Source organism: Solanum dulcamara, chromosome 6 (assembly GCF_947179165.1).
Source record: "Solanum dulcamara chromosome 6, daSolDulc1.2, whole genome shotgun sequence".
NCBI lineage: Eukaryota > Viridiplantae > Streptophyta > Magnoliopsida > Solanales > Solanaceae > Solanum > Solanum dulcamara.
Window position 1 is genome coordinate 51,323,817 of NC_077242.1, and position 6,521 is coordinate 51,330,337.

Below are 6,521 nucleotides of genomic sequence, written 5' to 3' on the forward strand. Positions count from 1 at the left end.
ATGGCATATTGTTTACATTCTTTTATTTGTTCATGCATGCCTCACATACTTAGTACATTCAAATGTACTAACACATATTTTGCCTAAATTATCTCATAATATAGGGGCGGACAATACTCACGACCATCCTATTCGTGGCTAGAGTTGATTAGCTTTTCAAGGAGTTGGTGAGTCCTTATTCTATCGAGGACATGACTATTATTCTTGTTGTTTACTTGGCTTCTTTTTATTGTTCGGGTCAGCTAGGAGTTTGTCCTAATCCCCCATCAAAGATTAGACTGAAGGCATGTTTAGATGACGATATGATGTAGTTCGTATTAGAAATCTATTGAGTTGATTTTCCTTAGTCCCACTCCCTTAAGTTGATTACTTCTGCTTATTTTAATATTATGTTTCTTTACCTTATGAATACAATGTATGCTAAGATGTCTTGGTTGGGATCCCTCATATTTTGATCAATGTGTCGTGGCTTGGCCCTAGTTCAGGTCGTAACAAACTTAGTATCAGGGTACAAAGTTTAGAAGAGTCCTAGGAATTCTAACATGCCGTATTAAGTAGAGTCTTATTCATAGGTGTGAAGTGCTCCATATCCATGAATAAGAGGCTACAAAATATTTTAGGAAAAGTCTCACTTGTTTCATGATCTTTATCGCGCAGTAGAGAGGTTAAGTCTTTTTCCCTTTAATATTTGTTCATTGTGATTTTCAAAATATGCCTCCACAAAGATACCTTGCTAGAAGGAATGTTGTTAAAGAGGAGCAACAAACTTCGAATGAGCCTTTGAATAATCAAGTTTCCAATGCCAAGTTTTGAGCGGCCTTTCAAGTACTTGCACAAGCCGTTATGGCCCAAGTGAACCATGAAGTGGTTGCTCCCATTAACCCGAATGTTTGTAAGGCAGCAACAAGAGTTCGTGACTTCATGAGAATGAATTTTCTAGAGTTTTGGGATTCCAAGTTTGAAGAGGATCCTCAAGAGTTTATTGATAGCATCCATAAGGTTGTGAATATCATGGGGATTAGCCAATGGAGAGGGCGGAGTTGGCCATGTATCAATTAAAGGGTGTTGCTTATATTTGGTATGATCAATGGAAAAGTGAGAGGCCTAGAGAGGCAGATTCCGTGACTTGGGACGAGTTCAAAGGGGTGTTTCTTGATCGCTTCTTCCCATTAGAGTTGAGGAAGGCCAAAGTGCAAGAATTTATCAACCTTAAGCAAGGTGGTATGAGTGTGAGGGAGTATGCCCTCAAGTTTACTCAATTTTCAAAATATGCTTCATTCATGGTTGCCGACTCAAGAGCTCGTATGAGCAAGTTTGTATCGGGTGTGTCAGATATGGTCTTAAAGGAGTACAAAATGGCTATGTTGATTTGGAAGATGGACATATTTAGACTCATGACCTATGCGGAGAAAATAGAGGGTGGGAAACTAAAGAAGAAGAATAGGGAGTCCTAGAGGCCAAGGACTTATGGTGGTGATCTCTCTCATAGTAAGTACGGAGGTGGTAGACATCCTTATTTTCACCAAAGGTACTCCGGCCAAGGGTCTCTAATGCCACTACTCCAAGGTTTGACAAAGATAGGGTGCCTAACCCTAAGCCTCAAGGAGGTGCTCCGATTGGCCAAGTTACTCCAGCATGCAAGAAGTGTGATAAGAACCACAAAGATAAATATCTAACCGGTTTGAATGTGTGCTACTGGTGTGGTAAGCTGGGTCATCATGCTAAAGAATGCAAGTTCAAAAATGGCCTCCCTCAAGGCTAAGTTGCTCAAGGTGCCCAAGTGCAACCAAAGGGTAGTCAACGCAATAATAGATTTTATGCTCTCCATGGTAGGAAAGAGGTGAAGGAGACTCTCGATGTTGTCGCCGATATGTTACGGGTCTTTCACTATGATGTTTATGCCTTACTTCATCCGAGTGAAAATTTGTCTTTTGCTTTCCCTTATGTGGCCATGAGATTTGACGTTAGCCTCAAAATATTATTAGAGCCTTTTTGTATATACTCCCATAGGTGATTCAGTTGTGTCTAAAAGAGTTTATAGAAGTTTTCCGATTTTAGTCTTCCATAAAGTTACTCTATATAATCTAGTTGATCTTAAGATGACCGATTTTGATGTTATTCTTGGTATGAATTGGATATACGCATGTTATGCTTTTATTGATTGTAGAACCTAAGTACTTTAGTTCCATTTTCCAAATGAGCCAGTCTTAGAATGGAAAGGTAGTAATTTTGTGTTCAAAGGTCAACTCATTTCGTTCCTTGAAGCTTAAAAAATGATTTTTAGGGGTTGTATTTACTATCTTGTGAGGATTAGGAATGAGAATTTTGAAGCCCCTATTCTAGAGTCGGTCTCTATTGTAAATGAGTTTTCAGAGGTATTTCCCGATGATCTACCGTGTCCCTCCCGAAAGGGAGATTGATTTTGGTATAGACCTTCTTCCGGATATGCAACCTATTTCTATTCCTCCTTATCGAATGGTCCCGACAGAATTAAAGGAGTTGAAGGATTAATTAAAGAACTTGTTAGACAAGAGTTTCATTAGACCAAGTGTATCCCCATAGGGTGTTCCCATTTTGTTTGTTAGAAAGAAGTATAGTTCACTACATATGTGCATCGACTACTGGCAATTGAACAAGGTAACCATCAAGAATAAATACCCAATTCAGAGGATAGATGACTTATTTGATCAATTACAAGGGGGCAGGTTACCGTTCTAAGATAGATCTTCGTTCTGTATATCACCAATTGAGGGTGAAGGAGTGTGACATCCCCAAAACGGCATTTCGAACAAGGTATGGCCATTATGAGTTCCTAGTTATATCATTTGGTTTGACCAATTCCCCTACGACATTCATGGACTTGATGAATAGGGTGTTCAAGCAATATTTGGATATGTTTGTGATTATATTCATTGATGACATTTAGGTTTACTCTCGGAATGAGAAGGAGCATATTAATCACTTGACAATTGTGTTGCAAACTCTAAGAGACAAGCAACTATTTGCCAAATTTAACAAATATGAGTTTTGGTTATGGGAGGTGGCTTTTGTTTATCACATTGTGTCCGATGAAGGATTATGGTTGATCTTAAGAAAACTGAAGTGATTAAGAATTGGCCTAGACCATCATTTCCTTCGGATATTAGAAGTTTCTTAGGCCTAGTCGGATACTATAGGAGATTTATGGAAGGATTTTCATTGATCTCATAACCTTTGACTAAGTTGACTCAAAAGAAGGTGAATTTTTAATGGTCGGAAGTTTGTGAAAAGAGTTGAAAGATCGTCTCACCACCACTCCTATCTAACCTTGATGGAAGGGTCTAATGGCTTCATAGTATATTGTGATACTTCAAGGATTGGTCTTGGTCGTGTTTTGATGCAACATGGTAAGGTGATAGCCTATGCTTCTAGGCAACTTAAGGTGCGTGAATGAAATTATCCAACCCATGATCTTAAATTAGCGGCAGCTGTGTTTGCTTTAAAGATTTAGAGACACTATCTTTATGGCACCCATGTGGATGTGTTCAATGACTATAAGAGTTTACAATATGTGTTTAAACAAAAAGAATTGAACCTTTGACAAAGAAGATGGCTTGAATTGTTGAAGGACTATGACATGAGTGTATTGTACCATCCGGGCAAAGCTAATGTGGTTGTCGATGCATTAAGTAGATTGTCCATGAGTAGTGTTGCACATGTTGAGTAAGGTAAGAAGGAATTGGTCAAGGATGTTCATAGATTGGCACTTTTAGGTGAATGGTTGGTTAGCTCCGATGATGGGGGTGTTCTTATGTATAATAGTTCAGAATCATCACTTGTGGTAGATGTAAAGTCCAAACAAGACCATGATCCAATGATGGTTGAGTTGAAGAAGTCGATTGCTGAAAAAGCCATTGAGTCTTTCTCCCAAGGGGGAGATGGTATGCTACGTTTCCAAGGTCGGTTGTGTGTACCTAATGTGGATGGATTAAGAGAGTTGATATTGAATGAGGCCCATAGTTCTCAATATTCTATTCATCCGGATTCCACTAAGATGTATTGTGACTTGAGAAAAATGTATTGGTGGAATGGCATGAAAAAGGACATAGAGGAATTTATAGCTAAGTGTCCAAATTGCCAACAGGTTAAAGTTAAGCATCAAACACCAGGAGGGTTAGCCCAAGATATTAAAATTCCTACTTGAAAGTAGGATGATGAGAATACGAACTTTGTAATGGGTTTGCCTTGTACCAAGAAGTAACATGATTCCATTTGGATTGTTGTAGATCAAATGACTAAGTTGGCTCATTTTCTACTGGTTAAGACTTCTTATGGTGCCAAAGACTATGCTAAATTATATGTACATGAATTGGTAAGACTTCATGGTGTTCTCTTGTCCATTATATCGGATAAAGGTACTCAATTCACTTCACACTTTTGGAAGTTATTTCAAAAGGATCTCGGTACAAAGGTTAAGTGGAGTATCACTTTCCATCCTCAAACCAATGGTCAAGACGAAAGAATGATCCAAACTTTAGAGAATATTTTGAGGGCATGTGCTATCAATTTTAAAGGAAGTTGGGATGAACATTTGCCATTAATTGAGCTTGTCTATAATAATAGTTATCACTCTATCATCCAAATAGCTCCTTTCGAAGCATTATATGGAAGAAAATATAGGTCTCCAATGAGGTGGTTTGAAGTAGGTGAGATAGCCTTTATTGATCCATATTTGGTGATGGATGCTATTAAGAAAGTAAGAATCATAAGGAAGAGGTTGAAGATGGCTCAAAGTCGTCAAAAGCCCTATTCGGATGTTAAGAGAAGAGAACTCGAATTTGAGGTGGATGATTGGGTCTATTTGAAGGTTTCACCATGAAGGGTGTAATGCATTTTAATAAGAAAGGGAAATTGAGTCCTAGATACATTAGACCTTATAAGATATTGAGACGTATTGTCAATATGGCTTATGAGTTAGATTTGCCATTTGAGTTAACTATGGTTCACCCGGTGTTTCATGTATCTATGTTGAGGAAGTTCGTGGGTGATTCAAATTCCATTTTACCGTTGGATGTAAGTGTCGAAGAGAATTTGACTTATGAAGAATTTCCGGTGGAAATCTTGGACCAGTAAGTTAAGAAGTTAAGGAACAAAGTGGTTGTGTCAGTCGAAGTGTTATGGAGGAATCAATAAGCAAAAAGTGCTACTTGGGAAGCGGAGGCGGATATGATGAAATGATACCCGTACCTCTTTCCCTCTACTCAAGACTAAAGTAGTAAGTTGTTCTTATTCAAAGTTAATTGAGCTCTTACATATTCAGTTCCTTCTATGTCATTCATATTCATGCATGTTCATGAAAGTTGATTTTAAAGTCATGGTTTTATGTTAAGTTGAAGTTTTCATATTCCATGCATTTTAAGATGTCATCATATTCATGTTGGGTTGCTAGTCCTCTTTCCTTTCCCTTCATATGATAAGTTAATCTCATTCAAGGATGAATGTTCCTAAGGAGAAGATATTGTAAGGCCGCAGAAGTCCAAAAGTTGGAACTAAGGAGAAAATTCCCAAGATTTTGAAATGACCCATGTTTATGAGTCCCTCTACGACTCTTAGGGACTTCTATGACTCGTAAGAGTGAGTCGTAAAGTGAGTCCCAAGGGTTCGTCCAGAACTAAGCTCATGTGGCATCCTATGACTCAACAAAATGAGTCGTAGGCGTGTCTACGAATCATAATAACCCATTGTAAGCCAACTTCAGAGGCAAGGTTTTAAGAAGTCCCTCAAAGTCAAGTCTATGGCTTGATAGGAAGGTTCGTAGAAGTTATTATGAATTGTAGGAACTACTTGTAACAAAACTTCAGAGACCTATATATTTATAGGATTTGGGACCTGTAGGACGAATAGCTTTGACGGGTCGTAATAAAGTTTCTGGGTCGTAGACATGACCCATTTTAAAACTTCAGAGACTTTAAAATTAGGCCTTTTCCATACCAACAAGATGAGTCGTTTTAACCACTAATCAATACTTATACTGTAACATTCCTAAAAATACTCATAAGTGCCTTAAGAATGCCTTGGGAATAGACCAGTCAAGTAATACATCATCCTTAATCTTTTTGGAAAATCCGAGTTCGGAATATCGATCAGGGGGTCAAAAACTGCGGGAAAATAGTTTTGGTGGATTTTTAGTACCCGTAGATCAAAAGATAGATTTCTCAAGAAACTGCACAAAATAGAAAGGTCCGCGACAAGTCCGCGTCGCGGACCTGATAAGGGTTTTCTAGCTGAGTTGGATTTTTAGTAAGGGCATTTTAGACTTTTACTAAATTGTTAGCTAATGAACCCAGACACTTTTAGGACCTAATTCAACTCTATAAATTAACCTAAACCTTTAATTCTATTCATTCTTCTACAATTCACCTACTCAAATGTTTTTCTCTCTACAAAAGACTCTCAAGGACTCCATTGAAGACTTCAAGTAAATTCACTCAAGATCTCCATCAAAACTCTCAAGTTCTTCCAAATTATTTGGTGTTCTCACT